Genomic DNA, 27,856 nt, shown 5'->3' with positions numbered 1-27,856 from the left:
TTAAAAATGAGTGACAATGTCTTAATTTAAATAAAAATTAATTATTGAGGAAGTCCAATCATTGAGGCATTAACGGTTGACAGCCTATTATGGTTCTCAGGCCACAGTGTGAGGTATACCAATTAAGGAAGATTATACCATTTTTCTGTTTTTTCAGATAAACACAAAGAACATGTCAGTCACATTAGAAAATGACTGTGGAGGACATCAGTAATTTTCCCAGGCCCTTATTAAAATAAATTTTGTAGCCATAAGATCAATGATTAAATTCAAAATCTGATTTTGTGATGACTTAAATAAACTACATTTAATTACAGCATTAAGGTAAAGAAAAATACAAACCTCTAGTAGTTGAGGCCTTGTCCAAATCATAAATCCTTAAATAGAAAGACAATATTGCTAAAATCCTAGTAAATGGACAGAAACTGCAAAATTTACTTCAAATACAATTAAGAACTTGGTACTTGAATATTGGAGAATATTACAAATATTATGAATGGTTGTATACATTTATTCTTTGTTTTAGGGAAATATTTCCTAGCTAAATTTAGCCAATGTAAAGCAGTCACCACAATGGGGAGGTCAAAGGGAAATGGGGGTGGGGTGAGGAAAAAGATATGCAGAAATAACCCAAGTCAGCAAATACTTGCTCTTCTCAACAAGCAGAGATACATTTTCAAGGGGAATTCCAATTCAGATTGATGAATTCCTTTTCTAAATGTCACAAAACAAGATGGTGGAAGATTATAAATTATAATCACTCTTTTTTTTGTAAGACAGTGTGGTTAAGTGACTTGCCCAAGGTCAAACAGCTAGATAATTATTAAGTATCTGAGGCCTAACCTTTCTCTTAACTCCAGGTCCAATGATCTATCTACTTACCACCTAACTGCCCCTTATATCACTCTTATAAAAAAGAATGAACCCCATCTCCTATAGAGACACATATTTTCTGGCCTCCCTACCTTTGGTTCATGCTGCCCATGCCTAGCATACTGTTGATTGTATATTTTAAAAATGCCTACCCATATATTAAAACCTTAGGGGAGTTGACAGAGAGTGGATAGAGTGTTGAGTCTGGACTCAGAAAGACTCACCTTCCTGAATTCAAATCCAGTCTCAGACACTACTTGAATTTCTCTGGGCAAGTCATGTAACCCTATCTATACCTCAGTTTCCTCATCTGTAAAATGTACTGGAAAAGGAAATTGCACACCACTCCAATATCTCTACCAAGAAAACTTCAAATGGTGTCAGTCAGATATGACTGAAATGACTGAACAACAAGAAGAAACATTAAAACTCAGCTGAGCTGTCACCTACTCCATGAACCCTATCCTAATTCTCATGTTCATTATGCCTTTTCCCTATTCAGACCAGAGTATTAGTGGGAAGAGAGTTGAATTTCAGGTCAGAGGAGGTAGGTTCAAAACCTATCTGTGATATTACTATCCAAGTGACAAGTCTTAGTAATTTTGGGCAAAAGTCACTAGACTTCTCTGTTTTCTTTAACTTCATCTGTAAAATGGAGGGGAGTTGGAATTGGTGACTTCTAATATTCCTTTCAGCTCCTAATCTATGTCCTTAGAATTCCAAAACCTTGTTCTTACCTCTCTCTCTTGCATTTATCATGTATTATGTATTAGTTATTTTTTTACATATGATATCCCTTAATGGAACATAAGTTAAATTATATCTTTTCTGACTTTGGATGTTACACAGTACTCTGCAGTAATACCAAAGTCAGTTTAAATTTTTTGCCTCCTCTTAAGGAGGAGGGCTAATTTCTTAAGGGTCATTATAATGAATCAAGACATACAATGTTCTAACAGAGTTGTCTACATCTTTGGACAACATGTGCAAGAAAAGAGAGATCTTACATAGTCCCCTTGAGTTTGTACTCTGGCTAGTGGCCAACTACCACTGTCTCTTTAATCAACTCTATAATTTAACTTAATTTCCCTAACTACTTAAAAAAAAGATTTTGAATAAACTCTCTACATTCCATGACAGTCATAAAGCAGAAGGACTGTCAATGAGGAAGGGGGGGTTTAAGAATTCCCCCAAATGGTTAAATGGCTGAAGGAATAAATTTCTGAGAATGAACAGAAAGAAAAGCAACCTTTTAAGACATGGTTAAATGGCAAGTTAAAAGACATGAGAGAAATGAAAATATGCACAGGTACTGGAAAAAAAAATCAAACTGTCTATTCAGGGAGAAATGAACTTTGGGAATTAAATAAGAGCCTAATTAAAGAAACCAGACTGGAGAGAAATTTGCAGAGGGTAGAAATAGGAAAACATTTTCTGGTATTATGATCTTCTTAGGGCTGTCAAGTAGTACCAAAATGAAATGGTGAGTGACAAATGTGCAGAACCATTTACTTGGGAGGGTAAAGTAGTAAAGAAACTTCCAAAAGAAAATGGATTGAAAATTCCTGGCCAAAAAAGATGGAAGACTATTTCCCCAAACTTACATGGAATTTCCTTGAGCTATTCCAACTCAGGTCATCACATTTACCATCATCATAGCATTCAATGTATTTTTTTACAAGCTGGTAAAATTTTGTGCAGATTGCTAAATGACTCTGTAGACCCCAAACCTCATTAGCTCTGCTATCTCTAATAACAGATTCTAATAAATAACATTGGTTTTAGTGAGCTAACTGTGCTGTGTGTCAAGAACCAAAACAGAGAGTGGCAAAAGCTGTAGGAACAGGAAACTTAGCAAAAATATTCTAAGGTAGACCCCAAAACAGAATCACTCAAAATTCCTTCTTTATTTTGGTGTTGTATTCAGAGCACCAGATGGAACACAAAACCCTGAATTCAAAGACTGTCTCAGATACTTACTAGCTGTTAAACTCTGGGAAAATCATTAAAGTTCAGTCTGCTTTAGCTCACTAATCTTCAAAAAGGGAATAATAATAATAATAATAATACACCTCAATGGGGTTGTTGTGAGTCTCAAATGAGATACAATGAATGATATTAATACTTATATGATCAATATAGTAGAATTATAATGGCATCATAATTACCAGAGTAGCTAACTTTTATATCTCCCCTTAAGGTTTAGAAAAGGTCACAGTGACAAAAAAAAGTCTGAAATAGAATAATTCCTATCTTTAAAGAGTTCGTATTTTTTACTGTGATAAGAGGTTCATAGAAAAACATGTCTTATGAATCTTAAATTACTAAAGGTTCACTAATAATGAAAATGATGATGATGATGATGATGATGACAATGACAATGACAAAGACAACAATAAGAGGCACCAAATAACTAGCTGTTATTGGGTTGACTGTGCATCTGATCTGAAAAAAAAATTCCTCCCTGATTCAGAATTTATGCTTTGTTCATTTCAAGGGAGATATTTTTGTAGTTCAATCAATCTAATGAATCTCAATTTCTAAAATATATCCTTGGTGAGAACTCACCAAAGTCCTATTTGGGTTCATCAAACACCTTGCTATTACCCATTACAGGTGTGTGGATTGGCATTTGAAATGCATCCCTGTCACCTCCTCAAAAAAATAATCACAAATACTTGTATTGTCAACATTTCATGCTAATAATGGCCTCCAAAGCATTCTACTGACAACCATTTGCCTCCATTTCTTTGACAACGAAGGTCTCTCTTTCTAGAATCACTCAGTCATATTGACATGACATCATCTCTGTAGAACTTCATGGACAGTATTCCTTCTGAAAATACTAAAGTGAATTTAGGTCTCCCTACCAAGGCAGGATCAGCAGGTTCCAATGCCAGAGGTTTTAGTTTTGTTTTCAAATAAGAATAAAATGACCCAGGCAGTCAGAGTAGAAATATCCAATGATCTGCTTGCCTCCATCTAAGCATAGGTGACCCATGCCCAGTACAGAGTGACATAAGTGCTGATGTCTGGTCTGCCTCTCTCTCTGATGTTACTAAGGCCATTACTGGCAATATGGTTGATGTCTCTTAAATGAAATTACACTAAAATACCAGTGATGGGGAAAAAAATATGAAAGATCACCTAGTCCAATTTCCATATAAGGACATTGAGGTTAATAAATATCTCACCCAAAGTCACAGAGGTAGGTATTTAGTAGGTATTAGAGGTAGGTATTTAGAAGTCAAGAGGAAACTCAAGTCTCAGGTTACTTAAATGCCCTGGGTCAGTTTCCTTATCTGTAATGACCATGATAACAATGATAAATAACATTTATACTTACTCCACAATAGATACTGTATTGTTTTATAATTATCTCATCTGATCCTCACAAGAGTCTTGTGAGTTAGGTACTATCATTATCTCCACATTACAGAGAAAGATACCAAGGCAAATAGGATCAAATGACTTGCCTAGAATCAGTCTGTGTGTCTGAGACCAGATTTAATCTTTTAATAAAGAGGAGTCTTTCTGACTCGGGGCTTGGTGCTTTATCTATTATGTCTCCTAGCTGCCTTAGAAGTTTAAAGGTATTTAACTCAATGGCTTATGGGGTCCCTTCCAATTTTTAATCAATAAATCTAAGGTTTTAATGTTAACAAGGAACATTCTATATAACAATACTTTTTGGTACATTTGAAACTGTCCAAGTGTTCTATAAGAATCAAAGTAAATTTCATCTTTCCTTTCTTTGGAAAATGCATCTAATTAAGATGATGTATCCAAACCAACTAACACCATCAGTTAGTTCTGGAAAAGCACCTACTTATAAAACAGACCTCATACAGCAGACTCTTGCTGCCTAGGGTAAAGCTCGTGTCTGAAATTAGTTCTTTATATTTTGCTCACTCACTTATTGTTGGCAGTTGTTTTTTAATTAAGTTGCCTTCTTTTCTCTTCAATTGCGGCTGTTGGGGATTGTTAAGGGTAAATAGAACTGGCTGATTATTTCAGCATCCTGTGTGGCAGAAGAAGCGAGTATCATGCCACTACAATTGTTTTTCTCTATTTACAATAGTTCTGAGTGCAACATCTCATGAAATAACATAAAAAGGAGCTTTTGCCAGATAACAAGAGGATCTCAAGTTATAAAGCACTTTTTTTGGCTCCCTTGGCTCTGAAAGTTAATATCCTTTTTTTTTTTTGTTTTTTGTTTTTTGTTTTTGGCTGGGCAATGGGGTTAAGTCATTTGCCCATGGTCACATAGTTAGGAAATTATTAAGTGTCTGTGACCATATTTGAACCCAGGTCCTCCTTATTCCAGGGCCAGTTCTCTATCCACTGCAACACCTAGCTGCCCCTGAGAATTAAAATTCTTTTTAAAAAATTTATTAATTTATTTTCATCCATTTGCATATGTGTATTTTTAAGTTACAAATTTTTTTCCACCCTCCCTTCCCACACCCCTCCCCTCAGATTAGCATTGTACATACATATTTTGGATAAACATGTTTACAGATTAGTCATTTTCAGTATGAGAAATTAGGATTAAGGGGAAAAGATACATAAGAGATAATTTCCAATTTTTCCCTCATCAGTTCACTTTCTATTCTTGACCTTTTGTTGCTCCAGATGAAGAGAGTTAACATTCTTAACCCCCAAAGTCTGTCCCTGAGTTTTCCCCTTTGTGAAATGGGAATGACTACTCCCAGAAATGTTAAATAGTAAAAGTAACATTATCTAAATACAAAGTGTCATCTTGAGAGAGAAGGGGGGGGAAGCCATTTCTAAAAGACTAACATTGTTACACTGGAATCCAATAGGTATTCAGTGTGGGGGAGTGTATTTGTATATTCTTTTCTCTTATGTACTAATGACAGGACTTCTGGAATATCTCATTACTTAAGTACACAATCAGGATAGGAGTTTGTATGTTTCCATTTCTGGGTAAAATAGAAAAATGAAGGTTACCTGAAAATCGGTGTTGTCGCCTGTTACCATTTCACAGGCATCCCTGCCCCCCCCCCCCCCCAAGCACTGGTTTTCAAAGATCTTCAGAGAACTTCAGAGTTGACCACCATGTGCCATGGCCCAAACTTAAGACTCCAACTAACTAAAATGATCACTGAATCAGGGTTTATTTGTGGTACTTTCAGTGTTTACCTACCAGGCTACCATGAGATGTCTAGTGCCTTGAGGCAGCCTGGAACAATATTAAGTGTGAGGGATTTGAAACTGCAGGATCTGGGTTTAAATCCTAATGAGTTAAATCTCAAATTTCCTAGATTCTAGTTTCATCTGAAAGAGACCTTTAAAAGAAACCAAGGACACCAGGTACTGTCAGGAAGACCCTCCCAGGGGGAGGTAGGAGCTTAGAAGATACTTGGTAAATAAATGAAGTGTTCCCTGAATAGCAGAAGCAGATGGCTTTTGTGGTATATCAAAAGAGTTGGAGCTCACAAGAATGGCACACAGAAACATAAAACATTGAACAAAATTAGACCACAGACCATTCGATCCTTCTTGGCCTCTCCTGTTCCACATTCCTCACTTCTATCTGCTCTTCCTGTTCTCTGAGTCTCACTTAGTGGATGCTCTGGATACTTTTGGTTTTCAGAATGGCATCTACAAACTGAGATGTCCTGGGTTTCAGATCTTGAGCATAGCTTCTCAGCAGAATCTCCCTGCTCTGCCTTACTCCCTCTCCTTCAACACCACCTCCCATATACACACAGATTCTCCTGTAGGACCTCCTCTCCTCAATTCCTAAAACTTGAGTTCCAATATGGCCTCACTAGGTAACTCTGGGCAAGTCACAGAGCCTCTGTTTGTCTCATTTGCTCATTGTGGTGAGGTTCAAATGAAATAATAATTATAAAGTGCTTATTCTAGATAATTATTATGATGATCATTTTTACTTAATATGTGTCTATTTCTTCATCTACAAAATAGAAATAATAATTTCTCAGGCTTATTTTGAGGATAAAATATTTATATAGCATTTTGCAAATCTTAAAAACATATAAATTATTATTATTATAAAATTCTGAGTCATAACCTGAAGTTGCAAAAAAAAAGCTAACCTAGCTCTGATATAAGGGAAAGCTTCTGAACAGTATTCTTTGTTATAAAGAATGTCTCTCATCCTGGAGACTGGGGGAGACAAGGCTTGCAGGAGGTAGAGAAGGGAACAGATAATTTTTTTAGTGCTTACTATGTGTCAGATACTGTGCAATAGTATCTTTAGAAATGTCCCATTTTATATTGAGGAAAAAGGAATACATTGTGACAAGAAAATAATGTTCAAAACAAATGATATTTTAAAAAACAATTTTCCAATAAGTGCTGCTAGCAAAAGTAGAATGGAAGGACAGCTCGGTGACACTATGGACAGAGCACAGGCCCTAAAATCAGGATGATCTGAGTTCAAATGCAGATTCAGACACTTACTAGCTGTGTGACCCTGGGTAAGTCACTTAAACCTGAATGCCTTAAAAAAAGTAGAATGGACTGCTATAGAAGGCAATGGATTCACCCATCTTGGAGGTCTTCTGACAGTTGGGTAGCTTGTAATGAGCATGCTTTTTTCAGATACAGTTTGGACAAGATAGCCTGCGAAATCCCTTACAACTTGAAAATTCTGTGATTCTGTTCTTGCAGCAATAGGTACAGGGTGGAGGTGCAGAGGAGATAAATATGGTTAGGTAAGGAAGAAAGGTAGATTAAGAAAAACTCCATCCCCTAGGAAAGCCCTCCTCTTATAAGGTCTTCTGGGAGTCATTATTAGCCGTGCCTAACTCTCTAGGTTGATGTCCTAAGTGCTGTGATTCAGGCAAGGCTCACCCAGCCTCCACAGCAGTATTTCCCCTGCCATGACACTTTGGAACAGCAATAAAGTGGAGACTATATTCTGCTAGTGAACAATTTAAAAAAAAAGAAAAGAAAGAAAGAAAAAATCCAGTCTTGATTTCAGAGAGCAACTGCTACTCACAAGAATTTCATGTCACTGGGTCGCATAATCTATAATGTTTTCAGGTGGCAATTTAAAAAGCCAGGGAAGCTGGAGAACTGTGCACAGTCATTCATCACTCCTTAGTTGTCAAGCGGGTTAGCTAGTGGAGGCCTTGGAATTTTCCATCTGGGCATCATCAAGAGATTCAATCCATCAAATACAGTTACTTACATTAACAGGATGGCAGGTGGGTTGTTCCACTCTCTCATTTGTCAATTTATTAATTCATCATGACAATGGTTTGGGCAAGAGAAACAGGGAGTTTGAGTGCTGAGCTTCTCTCCGATTGGACCCAAAGGAAAAGATTCTGGGGCAAGACAAAAGGAGGGCAAAATCAGTGGTGACTTAAGGGCAGTAAAAAAAAGGATTCAGAGCCTTCTTTCCACTAAGAAAAAGAGGTGACCTTGTCTAAATGCCTTGACCTCTCTGTGCCTGTGTATCTTTATTTAGATTCTAAAAACATCCTTTGCCACAAAATGATGCAGAGGGAGACAATGAATATAGCTCTAAAAACCACCCTCCTTTTCTCTCTTCCTACTGTTTTTAACCTACCTTCATGAACACTTAACCAGATTACTATAATCTCCAGCTTACTGGTCTTGTCTTAAATTGATTAACTGACCAATAATTATTTTTGGACTATTAAATGATGTGGATATAAAGAAAAAAATGAAAATAGTTCTTGCCCTCAAGGAGTTTACATTCTATCTAGGGAAACAATGTTCCTGTATATAAGGAGACTGGCTCTGATAGTCTGCCTCTGTCTCTAACCAGTAGAACAAAGGTTCTATGACTCCCCCCCCTAAAAAAATACTTAAGAGCTCCTGTTCTGGGTCTTTATATGGAATGCCCTGAATCTGACCAGCACCATGTTGCTTGAGAATTGTGCTTGCTGTCTAATGCACTGGGGTTTTGTCTCTTGAACCACACTGCAAATTCCTAAAACCAGTGGGATGGATTAGCTCAAAGATTCTATGCTAAAGAAGACTCAGCTGGTCTTAGGGGAAGATTGGGGACTATTAAGTAGACTGAGTTTGCTGTAGTCCCTTCATCACTACCATCTACCTACTCCTCCCCACAGCTCTCTACCTCCTTTTCCAGGAAAAGTGTCTATATATAGATGTCTATAGCTCTATACAACTAATCTCCTTAGGACATCTCCCCTACTCTTGGGACTGGGCTCCAAAAATCAGGTAAACTCTTCTACTTGGAAGGAGACAATTGCTCAGACATCCTTAACTCACATTGCTATAGGATCAAGCTCACGTTGCTATAGACTGACTGTTGGTCAGTGCTCAACCCAACTGATCTCTTCATCTAGATTATGAACATCTTGACCTCTGAGGTCTTCTGTCCTCCATAAATCTCTTCTGACAACCTGAATCCTGGTACCTTTTCTCTAGCATGACATCAGCTCTTATCTCCTTCCCATACCTGTTCCTGAGCTTAAGCCACATTAACTCATTATATTGGTCAAGCCATAGTATTCCTGGAGCATTATAAGATTTGCTCCATTAGCCTGAGGCCTGATTCTATTGGAATTTCCTATCATGTCATTTATGAGTGTTATTTAACCCCAAAATATCTTATGCTGTAACATGGATGACTAACAGATAAACTGAAATCAGACAGATTGATCTCCTCATGTTCAACTTCATATTTAATTTGTACTTTGTGGAGATGTGTTTAAATGGCTGTCTTTCTATCCTCCTTTATATCAAGGCTAGCCTTTCCTCTGAGGAAGCAAAATTACTTCTAAACCCATCAGAGTAAGAACATGCTTGCCCAGCAGATAATTTTCCCTCTAATCAACACATTCTCCAAAATGGACAAATTCAGAGATAGCTTAATATTTCTCATCCACAGGATAATGGCTGTTGATGCTGGTCCCTGGGCAAGCAGTGGATTCTGAGCATGTCGTGGGAGTATGTTTCAGGATCCAATCGCTGCAAATCAAAACAGTCAGGGTTGGGGCAGCAGCTAAAACCATTATGGAACTAAAACAATAATAGTGTTAGTCATAATCTAACCTGCAGCCTTAGAAGTGCGAAAAGAATTCTAGATGGAAAAGTTGAATGAATGAATAAAAAGTTCACTTAAGTGCTTTCTATTTTCAAAACATATAACAATTTTGCTCCTCCCAGAGTATGGGGCACAAAGTGCCATCCTCAAATCAAATTAGGGTGAGCAGGAGCTAGCATTATGCTAGGGACTTCCTATTTTAACTAATTATTCTTGAGAATTAAGGTGCTGAGGGGCAGAGCCAAGATGGCAGAGTAAAGACAGAGACACCCAAACTCCCCCTAAACCATTCCAAACACCTTTAAAAATGACTTTAGGTTGCAAAGTGGATAGAGTACCGGCCCTGGAGTCAGGAGGACCTGAGTTCAAATCTGGTCTCAGACACTTAATAACTGTCTAGTGTGTGACCTTGGGCAAGTCACCCCATTGCCCCTTAAATAAATTTAAAAAAAACAAACAAAAAAATTCTAGTGGCAGAATCCATAAAAAGAGTGGATGGATGGAACAATTTTCCAATCCAGGACAACTTGGAGAATTAAGGTGCTGAGATCAATTGTTTTTATAATTTATTTTGATGATCTATGATTTTCATGATTTATTGAATGAATAATTGTCAATGAATGCTTTTACTCCCTCCCCCATCCCCCAAAGTTTGAAAGGCCTCTCTACTCTTGTTATGGCTCTGATACATTTCATTATCATCCAAGTTCCTGATCTTCTTTAAACAAGAGACACAGAGTTCTTTCATCTACCACAAACCAAGTCTCCTGGGCTTGCCACTGCTGAGTGTGGAATAACTCCTTCCCTCCTCTCACATATACCCATCCTCATGTGCCTCTCATATGGAGTGGTGGAGGAATTCCTCTACAGCTAAGTTCCTGTCAAAGTGATTACAAAGGATTCAGAATCTCACTGGACATTGATCAGTGCAAGGGATTCTAAACCTGGTAAAAATCTATTTAACCCCAAATGGTGGAATCAATGTGATGGTCTTCCTACATATGCCTCTTCTTTCTTCCTTTTCCTCTAGTGAGGTTTTTCTTTTAGCTCTAATACCTTTCTAATCCCTTCTTTTCCTCAGAAGTCACAGTATCACAGAAGGTGAAGGCTGGAAAGACTCTGAAGTAGCATCTAGTCCAGTCTCTTCACATCTTTTTTTTTCAAGGCAATGGGGTTAAGTGATTTGCCCAAGATCACACATCTTAGGTAAGTATTGAGTGTCTGAGATTGGATCTGAACTCAGGTCCTGTTGACTCCAAGGCCAGTGCTCTATCCACTGTGCCACCTAGCTGCCTCTCTTCATATCTTCTTAAGGAAGAGACCAAAGCTTAGACAGTATAAGTGCCTTTGCCCAAGGCCATAGTAAAAAAAAAAATGGTCTCAAAGTCAGTTATTCTAACATCAAAACTAAATGTTCTTTCAGTAATGTTACATTATAATAACAATAATGCCTATTTTATATGAGATCAACTAAGTGGATATGGTGCTGAGCCTAGAATCAGAAAGTACTGAGTTCAAATCCAGTCTTAGATCAAGTCTTACCTGGCTTCTGATCTTTCTAGTCTTCTTGGCTGGAAAGGCTACTGCCCTTCATATACTGTGTGATTCAGCCATGGGACACTTCTTTCCTACCTTTGCACCTTTATCCTGGCTGTGCCCCATCTATGGAATGCATTCCCTCCTCACTTATATCTCTTAAAAACCTTTAGCTTCCTTCAAGATGCAGCTCAGGTGTCCTTCATGATAGCCCTGGCAGTTAGTGCTCTCCTTCCCAAGTACTTTGGATTTGTTTTGTCAAGATACATTTAAATAATAATAATAATAATAGTAATGGATTTTGCTCTATGTTGTTATATGTCAACTCTTTTGGTTCTCCCAGCAATCTGAGATAGGTGCCCCCATCTTAAAGATGTAGAAATTGAGGCAAAGAGAGGTTAAGTTTTTGCTTAAGGTCATAAAATTAGCTAGTATCTGAAGTCACTTTATAATATTTACAAACATGCTGAGAAATATCAAGCACAATGATTAGAATGCCAAGCTTGAAACAAATCAGTCCTGAGTTCAAGGACTAATTCTACCACAACTTGGCTGAGTGACCTAGGCAAGTCACTCAACTGTTCCATGCTCCAGACAAGAGGCTGATCTGCATCCCCTAACCTAAGACTTTCTTACACTGATCAAATTATAGGACCAGTCCCTAACCCTCCATATTTTCATAAGTATATATTGTCTTAGAAGGAAGGCTGAGCATTTCTACTTTTTTCTTTGAGTCGTTAAAGTTTTGTACAGTCTTTTTTTTTATTTTTAGGGGTTTTTTGGCAAGGCAAATGGGGTTAAGTGGCTTGCCCAAGGCCACACAGCTAGGTAATTATTAAGTGTCTGAGTCTGGAATTGAACTCAGGTCCTCCTGACTCCAGGGCTGGTGCTTTATCCACTGCGCCACCTAGCAGCCCCTTGTACAGTGTCTTGATGTATGATCAACCTGGAGAATTCTTTGACCCTCATTTCACTTCCCCAAGATGAAATCACAGGCACAACGATATATTTTTCTTTTTTTTCATTTTTTAAAAAATTTACAACCTGGGTGATCTTTTGATAGGACACAAATAATTCACTGGGTCAATGACCACATAAAAATATTTGCCACAGAAGCATGTTGATCTTTGTGGCACTAAGCAGCTACCACCATAATACCCAAGTTTGATATTAGAGTTATGACTATTCCACTCCAATTTTTTGTAGGAGGATGAAGGGGCAGGGTTACAGAAGGAAGGCACCAGGGAAACCTACTCCCAGAAGAACCTTCATGTGCTCTTTGACATCAACTCAAATTTAAGCCAGAGGATGAAAAAAGAAAAATCCCTTCTCACAATCATTTATCTTTGCTGCTCTGCATCAGGTATAATTTGGCCTTGCCTTGGTTTGTACATTGGTGACAGAAAGGAAGAACGAGATATTTTAATAGTCCAAAACTCCCATTGGTCAATGACCAAACACTAAGAAGGAGTTCAAAGGAAAAGAGCCAGTGTGAATCTGTGCATCAGAGATGTTGTATGGCAGCACAAAGGCCCATTCAAGATAGTAGCTTCATGTTTCCAGTCACTACTAAAGAAAATCAAGAAGAAGATCTATATAATAATGACCGAAAGCAATGTAAATAGAAGGAAATAAAGCAAATCCTTGAAACTGGATGCTGGGTCATGAATTAGCCTGTTCCCAAAGAAGAGATGAGAAAAGATACGATTGCTCTTTGGAGAGACAAGGGACCATTGGTCTGAAACTTGGTATCTTGTTTGACATACAGCTTTGGAGCTGAAAGAGACCTCAGAGGTCATCTAGGCAAGCAGTCTCATTTTATTGATGAGGAAAATGAGGTCCAGAGGTTAAGTGACTTGTATAAAGTCACACACCAGTGATGTGTCAAAGATGGCATTTGAACCCAGTTTACAGGCGCTAGAGACAGTGTTCTTTCTACTCTTGTATATGGTTTCTGTTAGACTCAGTTGATATATGTGTCAGTTTTTCAAAGTTGTTTCCACTTTTCTTTTTTTTTAATTTTTTTATTACAAGGTAGGCTTAGCTGAATAAATGAAAAAAGTAAAGCATGCATTCAGAAAATAAATATATTAAAAAGATAATAAAATATTTTAAAAGTTGATCTAGTTTTAAGGATTTTCAACCTTGGATCCATGATCCAGCGATAGATTTCAGGAGTTCGAGAACCTGGATTTTAAAAAAAATTACCAATTTTTATTTATACTAATTTTTTTTTCATTTTTGCAAGGTAATGGGGTTAAATCCAAGGTCACACAGCTAGGTAATTATTAAGGGTCTGAAGATGGATTTTAACTCAGGTCCTCCTGACTCCAGGGCCAGTGCTCTAAACCATCACACCACCTGGCTGCCTTTATTTTATTGAATTTCCTTCAATTATAAATATAGACTACAAACTATTATTTTGAGAAGGAACTGTGAGAATAGACTCACAAAGGAGTCTGTGACACAAAAGATATCTTCAAAGAACTCAGTTAAAAATATCTTAAATAGAATTATGATTTAAAAAAAAACAGAGAAGAAAGCCCAATGCAGGATAAAGGTATGTAGAGATAAGGATTCTATGCTATGGTTCATCAAAACAAACTAAGAATGAGGACAGCTCAGTGATGGAGACACAGTGAAAACAGCACTGTAAAATGGTGTGGTGATGCTTTTTTTTTCTTTAGTTTTTGCAAGGCAATGGGGTTAAGTGGCTTGCCCAAGGCCACACAGCTAGGTAATCATTAAGTGTCTGAGGCCAGATTTGAATTCAGGTACTCCTGACTTCAGGGCCAGTGCTCTATCCACTGCGCTACCTAGCCACCCCTTAGTGATGCTTTCCAAAGCAGAGTGAGGGTAACGATGGGGTCATCTGTATTTCAGCCCTCCTTATTAGTTTAAGTTTTTCCTTGATGCTTTTTCTCTGAAGACATCTTTAGATCAAAGCACATTTTTATAGGAGTAGCTAGGGTGGTACCATAGTGTCAAGCCTGGAGTCAGGAAGACTCATCTTCATGAGTTCAAATCCAGCCTCAGAAACTTTATAGCTGCATGACTCTGGGCAAGTCATTGAATACTGTTTGCCTCAGTTTCCTCATCTGCCAGATGAGCTGAAGAAGGAAATGGAAAACCACTCTAGGATCTTTACCATGGAAACCCCAAATGAGGTCACGAAGAGTTAGACAGAACTGAAAAATGACCGAACAACAACAATATTTTTAACACAGTCCAGGCAAATCTGTATGGATCTGCTGATAAGGTCTTGAAAGTGAGAGCTTTAAATAAAGAAAAAAAATCGCCTATATAGCAAATACACTTCAGTTACTGCTGCTCCCAGTTATCAGGAGTCTCATTCCCAGGACTTGCTATGATCCGAGAAAGGTCAGAGAAACACTAAGCTTTCCAACTTCTCCTTCCCCAGAGCCCTCCATGCCCCAAGGCACCAGAACATCAAAATTCAAGGGCACAGCTATCCTGTTCTCATCACAAACAGCTAACAGCATCAGAGCAGGACTGAACCTCCCTGGGGGGGAGTGTGACATTGTCAGTGAGACATTGCAAAAAGTCAGCTTGTTGGGGGGGGGGGGTCAGAGAACCTAATTCTGCTAGCAAACTGTGTGATCGTAGACCACTCTGTGCTTCATTAACAGAATGAGGGAGTTGGCCTTAGTTTAAGGTTCATCTCTGTAATCGAGCAGATTTTCCATGCCTAGGGTCATACAGTTATTAATTCTGTAAATGAAGGCTGGTTTTTAGTTATCAGATGAGGGTTGCAAGGGACTTCAAAGACCCTCATTCCAGACTCTCATTTTATAGAAGAAACTGAGGCCAAGAGAGACTATGGAATTTGGCCAAGGCAATGCAGATGGATGACATAGAAAACTAGTAGACTCATTGGTTACACTGTTGAACTTGATATCAGGAAGAGCTGAGTTCAAATTGTGCCTAGTTGCAAGACAAGCCACTTATCTCTCTCATATGTAAAATAGGGGTAACAGTATGACCCACTGCCAGGGTGTTTGTGAAGCTCAAATGAGATATTTGTAAAGCTCACTGCAAATGTTAAAAATATTATATAAATGCCAGCTAGTAACTTTATTATGTAGCTAGTACTAAGACCCAGGACTCTTGACTTCCAAAGCCATATTCTTATGATACTGGCTACCTCCAGACATTCTCTTTTATAATCCAGACAATAGTTGACACTACTGATGTGTTCCATTTATTTGATCTGGGAAATCTCCCAGGCACTAGAGGACCCTTACAAAATAAGTCTTTCCTTCTGCATGTGGACTGTCCAAAAGCAAAAGATGCCCTTTGATGTGCACTCCCAAATATAACTAGAACCCCCCCAAAAACAAAGATGTAGTTGGAATTCAGAATGGATTATCATTACCACTTCACACCCCAATAGAAGGTGGGGACAGCACAGTTCTTCTCAACTTTCTGCAGCATATATCATAATTATTACATATGAGTGAATAAACAAAAGCCTGGATAGCACAGCAGTTACTCATCCATCAGAGAAAAAGCTGCAGCCTGGGCTCAAAGAAACTGGCAGAGGCCATGAAGCACTCTCCAGGGGGAGAAAACCAATCATTCTAGTTAAAACAGCAGGTATCCAGTCTAAGTCCTGCAAATATTTTTTTAATTAAATGGAAGGTTTGTGTTCCCTCTGCCACTCCTCTCCTCCAGTTCTTGTCTTGCTCTCCCTCCTTTCTTTCTAGTCTTGCCAGATGCTGACAGCAAGTCTGAATCACATCTGTCATCCAAAGGGAAGAAGTGGTAGATAAAAAATGCAAACGGAAGTTCAGAGGACCAGGAACTGCGAGAGCAGCTTCTGGCGGCAGCTGGCTGCTGATGTATGACCAAGGCGCCATTGTGGACTGCATTCTAATCAAAGGATTATCTGTTTAGAGCTGGAAAGGACCTTCAGAGGCTCCTGGGCCAATTCCTTTTTTTTATAGATAAGGTTCTGAGGGCCAGAGAGGGCCAAGATCAAGAGTGGTAAGTAGCAGAATTAGGATTTGAAACAGCCTCCCTTAGCTCCAAACCCAGCATATTTTTCTCTATACTCCATTGATTTTTAGTATGAATGTTAAGCCAAAATCCAACTATTAATGATATTGGGTTCAGGGATAAAAGATTAACAGCCTTTTATGCATATGCAAATGATAAAATTATAACCATAATTTATAATAATAATAATGATGATGATGATGATGGTATGATGATAATGAAACCTAACATGAATATAGCACTTACTGTATGTAAACACTACACTAAGCACTTTACAATTATTAACATGTATGACTGTCATGACAACTTGACAGGTTGATACTATTATTATGTCATTTTACAGATGATGACGCTGAGGGCAGGCAGAAGTTAAATGATCTATCCAGGGTCACACCATCAGTAAATATGTGAGTCTTAATTCATAATGCTAAAGTAATGGAGGGTCAGATGTGGTATGGTGAGGAAAGTGGCAAACAGGTTCAAATTTGGTCTCTTTCACTTAATATTTACATGCTGCTTCTCTGGGTCTTCATCTATACAATGCCTTCTGAGGTTCCTTCTAGCTTTAAATCTGTGATTAACTAAGAAAACATCACTAAGCCTTCAAAAGGCAATAAAGAGGGAAATTCTCATTCCACAAATCTCAGTTCATCTTTAGATCAAAATGGGTTTCACTATAAAAATATTTAGATGGTGTGGAAAGTTTACAAAGAGCTTACACATACATCATACATTGGTCCTGATGGCAAACCTGTCAAGTTGGCATGGAAGTATTATGATTCCCATTTTACAGATGAAGAAACAGAAGCAGAGAGAGATTCTGGTGACTTAGCATTTTGGGGTCACAAAAGACTTCAGATCTTATCCAACACTCAGTTGAGAAAACTGAGGCCAAGGGAGGTTAAATGATTTACCCAATATCATTCAAGTAGTATCAGAGGTAATCTTTGAACTCAGGTTATCTAGCTCCAGAGTCATTGCCCTTCCATTGGACCATGCCTCCTTGGCCAAGATCATATAGCTGATATATATATATATATATATATGTATATACACACATATATATATATATACACACATACATACATATATATTATATACACACATATGCATATATATGTATGTAGGTATATAAATGTGTGTAAACCTACATATTTATATAAAATGTTCTACCTTGAAGATAAGGTATATTTTGATTTTCTTTCCAACAACTAATATACTGGGTGCTTGGCAGAATAAGGTGCTTAAGCATAGTAGATGCTTAATCAACGTTAGTTGAATTGGATTCAGGTCTTCCTAATGATATGTCCAGCCCTCTAACCATAATAGCAGGCTATCACTCAATCCCAGCATACAGGTTTCAAGTTGTCACTTCTGATGATCGTTATGTCACCTACACTGGATGGGGAGGGGATATGGTGATTTATACAAAAAGTCCAGTGCAAATGCAACAGCCAAATAATAAAAAAAATGAGACAAGTTTGTCCCTCCATCCCTATAGATGCCGAGAAAGATTCCTCTGTCCCTGGGACCCCTTCCTCTGGTCAGTGGGAACCTCCATTGCAAAAGAAATGCCCATGGCAGCAATATTCCCTCCTGAGTTTCCAGAATTCTTTCTCCACTACCATCATCATTATACCACCCCCACTTCAATTTCTTTTGAGGTGTTGTCTCCCCATTAGAATGGAAACTCTTAGAGGGAAGAGATTAACTTCCCACCTGCTTGTATTCTTATTTTCAGCCCTCAATACAGTAGCTGGCTCACAGTGAGCTCTTCAAAAATGGTAGTTGGCTAGACTTGATTTCCGTTAAGCTGCTGAGTTATTACATTTTACTGAGAATTACCAATTCGGTAGGCAGTGCCTATCTGGGAAACTTTGGGAAATGTGTTGTGAATAAACATTTGGTCTTTAAAGGAACAGGCAATGAGTACCTTAATATGCTGAAACAAATCCTTCAGGAAACATTCCTGCTCAAGTGTAATTGTATAGTGAAGAGGTTTGGAACTGAGTTACTGTTTGTCTGGGACACTGATAGCCCCTGACATGGGGACACAGATCCAACCAACCTGCAAATCCATTGTCATCAGCACCGCCCCCCCAGCCCTCCAGGACATCATGGGGTCTTGGCAGAGGATCTGGATTGATCACTCAGGCTGCAAAAGTCTTTGAAAGCCTAGAAGGATCCAGTGCAGAAAAAAAAACAGCTCCCAACCAAACTGCCAGTGTTGTAGCCAATCACACAAAGAAGGATGAGGAAACTGAGCTTCAGAGGGATAGAAAAAATTGGTCCAATGGTCCCATAACTTGTAAGTATGCCTGACTCCAAGGAGAGCATTCTACCTACTACACACTCAATATTTGGTTTTAACTTACGTTCATTGAGACAAGCTACCAACAACTTATAAGAGAAAAATCATGTGAAACAGGAAATATTATTCTCATTTTACAGGTGAAAAAACTGAGTCACTAAGTAATTGCAAGGGCAATACAATGTCTTTTTCCCCAAACTCCAAATCTAATATTCTATCCACTACACTACCTAAAAATGCAGATAATTACAAAATGAAAGAAGTATGTAATAGAGTAGCAAACAGTATTATGCTTAATTAATAAGTACTTAGGTTGGCTTTTTTTTTTACTCTTTAAAATGTCTGTCGCTGATAATTTTCACTGTCTGAACTCCACCCCAAACTACCTATGGAGTCCTGAATGAGTTATTTTATTTTTCATATATGTAAAATGAGGACGTTAGATTAAATGAGTTCTAATACTAAATTTTTATGATTCTAGCAGGTAGGTTATTATTGTTGTTATCAATATTAACAATAATAAATTTGTTCATTTATTTGATGAGTCATTCAGCAGACGTGTACAAGATATAATATATTTGAAAGAGTATTATTTGGAGTCAGATAACCTGGGTTCAAATTTCAACTCTGACACTTCCTACCCATGTGACATTTAACTTCTCTAGGACTTAGTTTCCTTATCAAAAAAAATAATGAGCCCTGAGGTCCCTTCCAATCATGGCAACAAAAACATTACAAAGATGAAGCAAACCTACTCTTTGCTCTCAAATAGTTTTCTTGATTCATTTGGGACAATGAGATGTTAAAGCTCTGCAGAACTAGATTTTAAAGGGGAGGCAGGATATCAAAAAGCTGATTAAAAAAAGGAGTCTTAAGGCAGAAAGAATGGCACAAGCAAAGCAACAGAAGTTGAAAAGGAGAGCGTGCATCAGGAAATGGAAAACAATTGAAACTACAATATATCATAGTGTGATATAATCTGGAACAAGAAAATAAATTAATTATTTTAAGAAGGGACTTGTATTTTATTTTGTTGGTCAGAGGAAGTCCCTGGGAGCTCTTGAGTGAGGGGATAACATAATGAAAGTTGTATATTTTGAAGATTAATCTCACAGCAGTATGTTGGATGGATTGGAGAAGGAGTGATGAAAAGCTAAGAAGTCAGGTGAGAAGATTCTGCAACACTCTAAACAAGAACTATAGTAGTAGCAATGGAAATTTCAAGCCCATGATTTTTGTGGAGCCCATTTGATTTGCCAAGGAAAAGTCTTAAGATTTGCCAATCTTGATTCATGACATACTAAGGGTAAGATTTCCATCCATGCACACAAAGCAATCAGGAAGTAGTCCTAAAACTCAATTGAGCCTTAGAACTTTCACAGGAAAAGAATATTTAGAGTCAGATAGAATATCCAATTCTATCCTCTCATTTGACAGATGGAAAAACTGATATTCAGAAAGGAAAAGTCACCAAGGGAAGAAGGGGAGGATCTTAGAAGCAAACTCAATTCCTCTGATGCCAAATCCAATCTTTTTTCCACTATATCAACCAATATTTTTTCCACTATATCAAAGAAAGATTGAATGCGACAATGTTCCTATCTCTGTTGTTGTAATGAGTATCCCACCCAGTCTGGAATCACAATTCCCTGGATCAAATGTGGGAATTAATATTTGGCTCATATCTTTATTCAGTGAATTCTCTATCAAATAGTAGGTAAATAAATACATAAATCAAACTGTAAGGCATCTTATTTGACAGAACAGCCAAGTGAATGATGGAAAATTAACTAGCAGACTCATTTGTAGCCCTCCTATATCAGAGAATATAATTTCTTGTACATTTATGTGCCGATTGGGAACTAAGGAGTGATGCCTCTGTTAAGGCAAGAACATGTCTCTTGAAAGAAATTACTCAGCTTCACCTCTCCTAACTTCTTGGAGAGGTTCATTCTTCTGTTTCTCAGCTTAGTCATGTATCTGCTTCCATTCTCATTGAGATGTCTATAGACCTGTTCCTACAGGTACATCCTCATCTGCTGTGGTTAATCCTGTCCTTCTGCCTCAGACCAAGGTCACATGTTAATCAGGTCTTCTGTTAGTCAGGTCTCCTCCACACCAACCTTTCTCCCTCAACCCTGTCGAATTGGCCATCCCTCACTCCTGACTCAACATGAGGGCATTCCTTTCACATTTTCCCTGTCCTAGGGACAAGAATCTTCAAGCTAACACTGAAAAGGGTCTCTGAGGCCCCTTTTATTCATTTTGGAGTTCTGAAAACTGAGGTTCAAGGAGACAAAAATAATTATCCAAGATCACAAAGTTAGTATCATAAGTAGTATCTGAAAGCAGATCTTCAGACTCCAGAGTGAGTACACCTTCCCTCTAGGCCATATGATGAATATGTTCTCTTCACAAGACCTATGGTGGGAGATAAATATATTTCTACTTTTCATTGTTTTTTTTTCCCACTCCCATAATACCCCAAGTCTCTGATGCTAATGAGATATAAAATACTTTAAATCATTAAAATGATCAAGAGATCACTAGAAATACTTGCAAGAACTATGTGGGATTGTGCTGAGAATCAACATTACAGCAAATTCCTTTGTCCACCTTACCCAGTTTTAATGGTACTTTATCAAGTTTCAGTATGTATTCTGCTTACTATTTTGTCATGTTTTTTCCCATGTCTCCTTCAACAATTCATCTTAAAACTTGAAAAATTAATAAGAAGAATTGTTCCTATGTCATCATTTATATTTTCATGCCACAGAGATGCAGTTAGATGGCACAATGGATAGACCACTGAACTTGGAATCAGGAAGACAAATTCTCATGAGTTGAAATCCAGCCTCAGATGCTTATTAGCTCTGGAAAACCCAGGACAAGTTACTTAATCCTGTATGCCTCAGTTTCCTCATCTGTAAAATGAGCTGGAGAAGAAAATGGCGAACCTAATGAAGAGAACTCAACAATACCATCAACAGCAGCCCAAGAAATTGGGACCTTTAATACAAAATGAGTTCAAAATTAAGTAGACAAAATGAATGACATAATGGACACTAGAGAGAGAATTTACCTTCACTCTGGAGATCTAGCTCCTAAATAAAGTGCAATTTCTCAAGTGTACAATGAGTACCAAGGAAATGGACTGGGAGGCAGGGGATCTGAGGAAAGGATGCCAGAACATAAAGCCTATTTGAATGGAAACCAGAAGAGGCCCCATGATATGACCACATGGCATAATTAAACTTAATTCTCTGAACCTTGGTCTCCTCAAGTTTAAAACAGGAATTGCACCTAAATGAAATAAATGATATAAAGCAATTTTAAAATTCTGATGAGGAGAGGGGGAATAGATCCTGGAAGAGGAGAGAGATGAAGATGAAAGTGCTAGTAATATTAGGCAGAATACATCATCTCTTGGGGTTCTGTTTCTTCATCCATAAAATGAGGGATTGGGGCAGCTAGGTGGCACAGTGGATAAAGCACTGGCCCTGGAGTCAGGAGTACCCAAGTTCAAATCCGGTCTCATGAGACACTTAATAATTACCTAGCTGTGTGGCCTTGGGCAAGCCACTTAACCCCATTTGCTTTGCAAAAACCTAAAAAAACCCCAAAAAGCCAAAAACATAAAATAAGGGATTGGATTGAATGAACAAAAACTTTTAGAAATGGAAGGATGCTCATTTAAATAGCAAACCCTACTTTTTACAGAAGAGGAAACCAAGACAGAGATTTGCCAAGTCCACATAGTTAGTGAATGGAGAGCCCTATCTAGAAGATTAGTCTTCTGCCTTTTAGCCTCATTTGCTTTCCATTGCACATACAAAGGTCAATTTTTGCTCTAAAATTTTATAATTCTAATGGTATTCCTAGGTGGAGGGTGAAGTCATGCCTGGCTCACATTAACTTAGGGCATCTCCAGAGGACTCTTACCATTTGCTTAATAAATTCCAAATTAGCTTTCATGAAAGATGGTGACAACTAATACCCCGAGCAATACATTCCTACACTGTAGGAATGCTGTAATAACCCAGAGACTTGAAAAATCACTGAAATTTGTTCATGTTTAATGATTGATAGAACCCAAATACTTACACATTCAGTGTCTACACCAGCATTGCCCCTTGGATGTATTTATTATAAAGGGTTATTCCTTGATAGGTTTTTACTATTCCAGAGTATAATTAGGCATTCACATTTGAATACACTAAGGCTCAGAGATTACAGAGGTGTATAGGCATTCCAGGCAAAGTTGTAGAACATAACCCCTTGAACACTTGGCAAATAGCCTTCAAAAACTGTGCAGTCATGACAGACATATGGTCTACTCCTGGGCTCCCAAGCAGTCATTGTGCTTGCTAGACCCTTTCTGCTCCCAGGCAGCAGAGGAGAACCACAGGGGAGACTAATTTAACATCCTGGCCTTTTCCTACCAAGGTCAGTGACTTGGCCAGGATCACTGAGCTAAGCTCTAGTTTCTGAGGCATACAGGATTCATACTCAGGACCTCCTGCCTCCATGTCCAAAGTGGACATTGTTCTAGCCTCTCTGCCAATCTTTCCTGGCTATAGTGATTGACTCTTTGCTACCATGTAATCAATGGAAAGGCAAGATTGCAGGGGAAGGAAGATAGCAGCTAAACCAAATATAGCTGGAACCAAAGAAGAGGAAGAAAACTTTCAGAGTTTACCCAGCTTTATCACTGAAAGCAGGGGGCCTGGCTATGGACAAATCTGGTTCAGAATTCTAGAATCATTTATTCATAGAGTCATTCTATCTAAACGATTTAAAGCTCAAAGGAATCTGACAGGTCATCTAGTCTAACCCCTTCATGCTATAGATGAAGAACCTGAGGCCCAGACAGGTCCAGTGACTTGACATGGTTCATTCAGGAAATCCATTAGAGAGAAGGAATCTGAACCATGCACTTGGGATACCAAATCCAGTTCTCTTAACACTGTACCATGCTACCAGGAATAATCCCCATCAAGTTAATGCAATCTAAATTAAAATATCACTTAAAGAAATGCAAACCCTTTGTATCTCGTTACATGATTATCATGGAAGATCTCCAACTTTCATTTGGTCTCTCAGATAGGTCTCCCAGACCAGTATGGTTGGGAGAAGGACATAGAGGGAGGTGGCTTGTCTAAGGAATACTGATAACATCTAGGCAGGTAGATCTCACACAGACAAGTTTTTTCTGCTTCCCTTGTTAGGATACTGCTAGGGAGAGAAGGCGTCATCTGGAGAATGCAAGGACAGTCGATTATTAAATTACAGCTTTCCTTGTAAATTAATAATTGGCTTTCTAGTTTACAAATTCATCTCCCATGAATTAAATGAGATTGTGTCAGTCTGCCAGGACTTGATCAGTCCCCAATGTAAATGACAAGTTCCCAGACCCAAATTGCCCAGGGACTGAAAACTGGATTACATAACTAACCAAAGCACAATGTCCTTTAAACTAAGGTTTTCAGTCTTCATTAGAAACCAAGGATCTTGCAGAAATTTCCCAGAAGAAATTTTCTAATTCAGCCTAAATTTGGCCTGGGCTGTTTTGTGAAATTCCAGAATGATTTTCATTTTTCAAGTTTGGGTGAAGATTTTATTTTGGATATGAATTCCATCCTCTTCCTCAACCAATAAACTGCATTCTCATCCTCCTTCTGTACCTATCTGCACATCTGTTCTTATCAACAATCAAAGATTGTGCCAGAAAGGCAAATACTCCAAGGGTGCAGCTTTACATGCAAGAATGAGGGCATTACCGATCATGGCATCTCAGAGCTGAAAGTTTATTCTAGACCAACTTCCCATCCAACATTGGATTCTTTTACATGATTTTTTTGCTTGAATACTCCCAGGGACAAGAAGATTAATATTTTATAAGACAACCTGTTCCTTTTGTGGACAGTTCTATCATTCATTCAATTATCTATCCATCTATCCATCCATCCATCTACCTACTTACCTATCTACCATCTATCTGCCTATCAATCATCTACCTACCTATCTATGATCTATCTATCTATCTATCTATCTATCTATCTATCTATCTATCTATCATCTATCCATCTCTGATAAAGTCCTTTATCTATCTATCTATCTATCTATCTATCTATCTATCATCTATCCATCTCTGATAAAGTCCTTTTCTAGATGGAAGTGGAACTGTACCTTCCTGTAACTTCCATCTCTCTGGTCCAAGTTATGTCCCTCAAAAAAATAAATAATAGAAGGTAAGTCTACTTCCTCTTCCATGAAATAGCTCTTTTAATTTTTGTAGATAACTATAATGTTTTATTTTCCATCTTCTCTTTAGTTTATCTTGGCCTAAATAGGAACATGAAAAAAGAGAAATTTTGGTACAGTCTAACAACCTCTTTCCATAGATACTCTACTTCCTAATGTAACTTCCCTTTATTATTAAAAACAATATTTATAATTAATAATTGTTGTTATTCAGTTGTTTCAGGCATAGCTAAGTCTTTGAGACTCCATTTGGGGTTTTTCTTGGCAAAGATACTGGAGTGGCTAGCCATTTTCTTCTCCAGCTAATTTTATAAATGAAGAACTGAGGCAAATAGGCTTAAGTGATTTCCCTAGGGTTACACAACAAATAAGTATCTGAGGTAAGATTTGATGAGTCTTCCTGACTTCAGGCCCAACATGCTATTCACTGCAACACCTAGCTGCATAATTAAATAATAATATAGATATCATAACAATTATTTAGATTACTCCTCTGAAGTACTACTCAGATACTTCATCATTGCATGAATTCTCAAAGGTTTATGCCAACAGAAAACGAGAATCACCAGATGATTCTGCAAAATTGGAAAGGCTTCTATTAGTCTATCAACAAGCATTCATTAGGTGCTTACTATGTGGCAAGGAAAAGTAAAAATGCACTCTCAAAACAAAAACTTATGGTTCCTGTCCTCAAGTAGCTCACATTCTAATGGAGAGAAATAAAAATGAAAATAACTATGTATTCCTTTAATATAGACTCTAATATAACTATTTAAATATAGACAGTAGAAATGAAAAGTGAGAAAAGGCAGTGGCAATTGAAGGAACTAGAAATCAATACCCTAATAACAAGATTTTGTTTTCATCTAAGGTACAGACCAACTGAGTTTGGGAAAGGTCATCAGCTTTCAATCATATGTGGCTAAACCACAGAAGTTGTCACATGTACTGGAAGAAGGGCACACTCCCATTGATGAAACTCTAGTTTCTAGACTCTAATATTATTTACATATTAATATTAATCATTATTGTTAGTATTATTGTTAGTAACATCTTTCTGCTAGTGATGCTATCTTGCTGTACATCACAGAACAGCAATATCTCAAGAGTCAACACTTCAGGAAAGATTCAGAGGACCTTACCACTTAGAACCATTTAAGGGCTGTGAAATCATTTGGTTTGGTGCTGCTATAGCAATAACATGTAGAACTAGAAAGTCAATGAATCTAGGAACTTTTTAGGGATGGAATTAATTAAATGTTTAATTGAATATAGCCTGCAAATTTTATTATAAATATCCAAATGACCTCTGGCAAAAAAAAAAAGATTCCCCATCCTGATATAGAACTTGGAGACACTTCAGAAGGCACACTTCCGACACTTCAAATACTAACTCCTCAACTCAGTGCTTAGTACTTTACAATCTGACTACAACCTATTTCTCTAGATTTATTTCATATTACTACTCTCCCTTTACTCTGCATCCTAGCCCCATAGGTGCATTTGCTATTTCTAGATCTTGGAATTCCATTTCCTATCTTTGCAATTCTGTCCAGGGTAGTTCCTCTAATTAGAGGGCATCCCATCTTCCCTTCAACTCTGAGAATCCTCTAGGACATAGAGTGCCAGATCTAATATCAGGAAGACTCATCTTTATGAGCAGAAATCCAGTCTCAGACACTTAGTAGCTGTGTGACCATGGGCAAGTCACTTCACCCTGTTTGCCTCAGTTTCTTCCTCTGTAAAAGGAATTGGAGAAGGTAATGGCAAACCACTCCAGTATCTTTGCCAAAAAAAACCCCAAAACCCCAAATGGGGTCATGAAAAGTTAGACATGACTGAAAATGACCCAGCAGCAACAATAAGCTTTATTCAATGTGTCTTCTCAGCAAGAAGTCTTTCCTGTTCCCTATAGATGTTAGAGTCTGTGGCAACTAGGTGGTGCAGTAGATAGAGCACCAGCCCTAGAGACAGGAAGATCTGAGTTCAAATTTGACCTCAGATACTTAATACTTACTTAACTATGTGACCATGGGCAAGACACTTAACCCCAGTGCCTTGCAAAAACAAAACAAAATAAAACCGATGTTGGGGTCCTCTACCTCCTCAAATGGTTATTTGCATGAATATCTGTGTAGATGTTACATGACTAGAATAGCAGTAATAATATTATAAATATTTATATACCACCTATTATGTGCTAGGCTAATTTACAATTATTATCTCCTTTGATCCTCACAATAACCCTGTGAGGTAGAGCACCCCAATTTTACAAAGAAGGAAACTGAGTCAAATAGAGGTTAAGTGACTTACCAAGGGTCACACAGCTACTTAGTGTCTGAGACTGGATTTGAACTCAGGTTTTCTGGACTTCCCTATGGTGCCCCCAAACTTCTCTCCTGGAGAGCAAGTGCCCAGTTTTCATTTGTTTCCATATCTGTAGTTCCCTTGTCCTTATTAGATGTTTAACAGGATAGCTGATTTTCACTTCACCGAGATGCATCCAAGTAATAAATGCTTGTTGAACTGCATTAAACTTAGTAAGTACTTGGATGGAGGGGGCTCCAGGGATGAAGAAACTAGAAACAAAAGGAAGAAAATTCCTCATGGAGCTTTTAATCTAATTTGAGACAACAAATATGACATTACTCTTCCTCAAAACCACTCCAGATAGAAACCCATTAAGAATAAGTGTTTTGTATTTCCATATCCCTTCCTCTGGGTTAAGTTGTTGGTAAGGAGCCAACTCCATCTTGCTGCCCCAGCCAATCAATTGTCCAGCAGCGATGTTATGTTTCTGAACCTATTTGGGGCAT

At 37.9% G+C, this 27,856-nt stretch overlaps 1 protein-coding gene across 7 annotated transcripts in view; it reads right to left on the bottom strand.

Moving 5' to 3' along the window:
- TMEM108 (transmembrane protein 108) overlaps positions 1 to 27,856 on the bottom strand; it is a 366,409-nt gene that overhangs the window by 255,221 nt on the left and 83,332 nt on the right. For 4 of the 7 annotated variants that reach the window (XM_074195832.1, XM_074195824.1, XM_074195825.1 and 1 more), the window contains exon 3: positions 8,060 to 8,195. The exons of 1 other annotated variant lie outside the window; for it this stretch is intronic. The gene's annotated coding sequence lies outside the window, so the exon portion shown is untranslated. Of the gene's footprint in view, positions 1 to 8,059; positions 8,196 to 27,353; positions 27,760 to 27,856 lie in introns of those variants that run through there. 2 more of the 7 variants (XM_074195829.1, XM_074195831.1) reach the window with 2 other exon arrangements.

The sequence above is a fragment of the Macrotis lagotis genome, chromosome 7 (assembly GCF_037893015.1).
Source record: "Macrotis lagotis isolate mMagLag1 chromosome 7, bilby.v1.9.chrom.fasta, whole genome shotgun sequence".
NCBI classification, from domain to species: domain Eukaryota; kingdom Metazoa; phylum Chordata; class Mammalia; order Peramelemorphia; family Peramelidae; genus Macrotis; species Macrotis lagotis.
The sequence above is the reverse complement of the archived record's forward strand: the minus strand, read 5'-3'. Positions and strand labels throughout refer to the sequence as shown.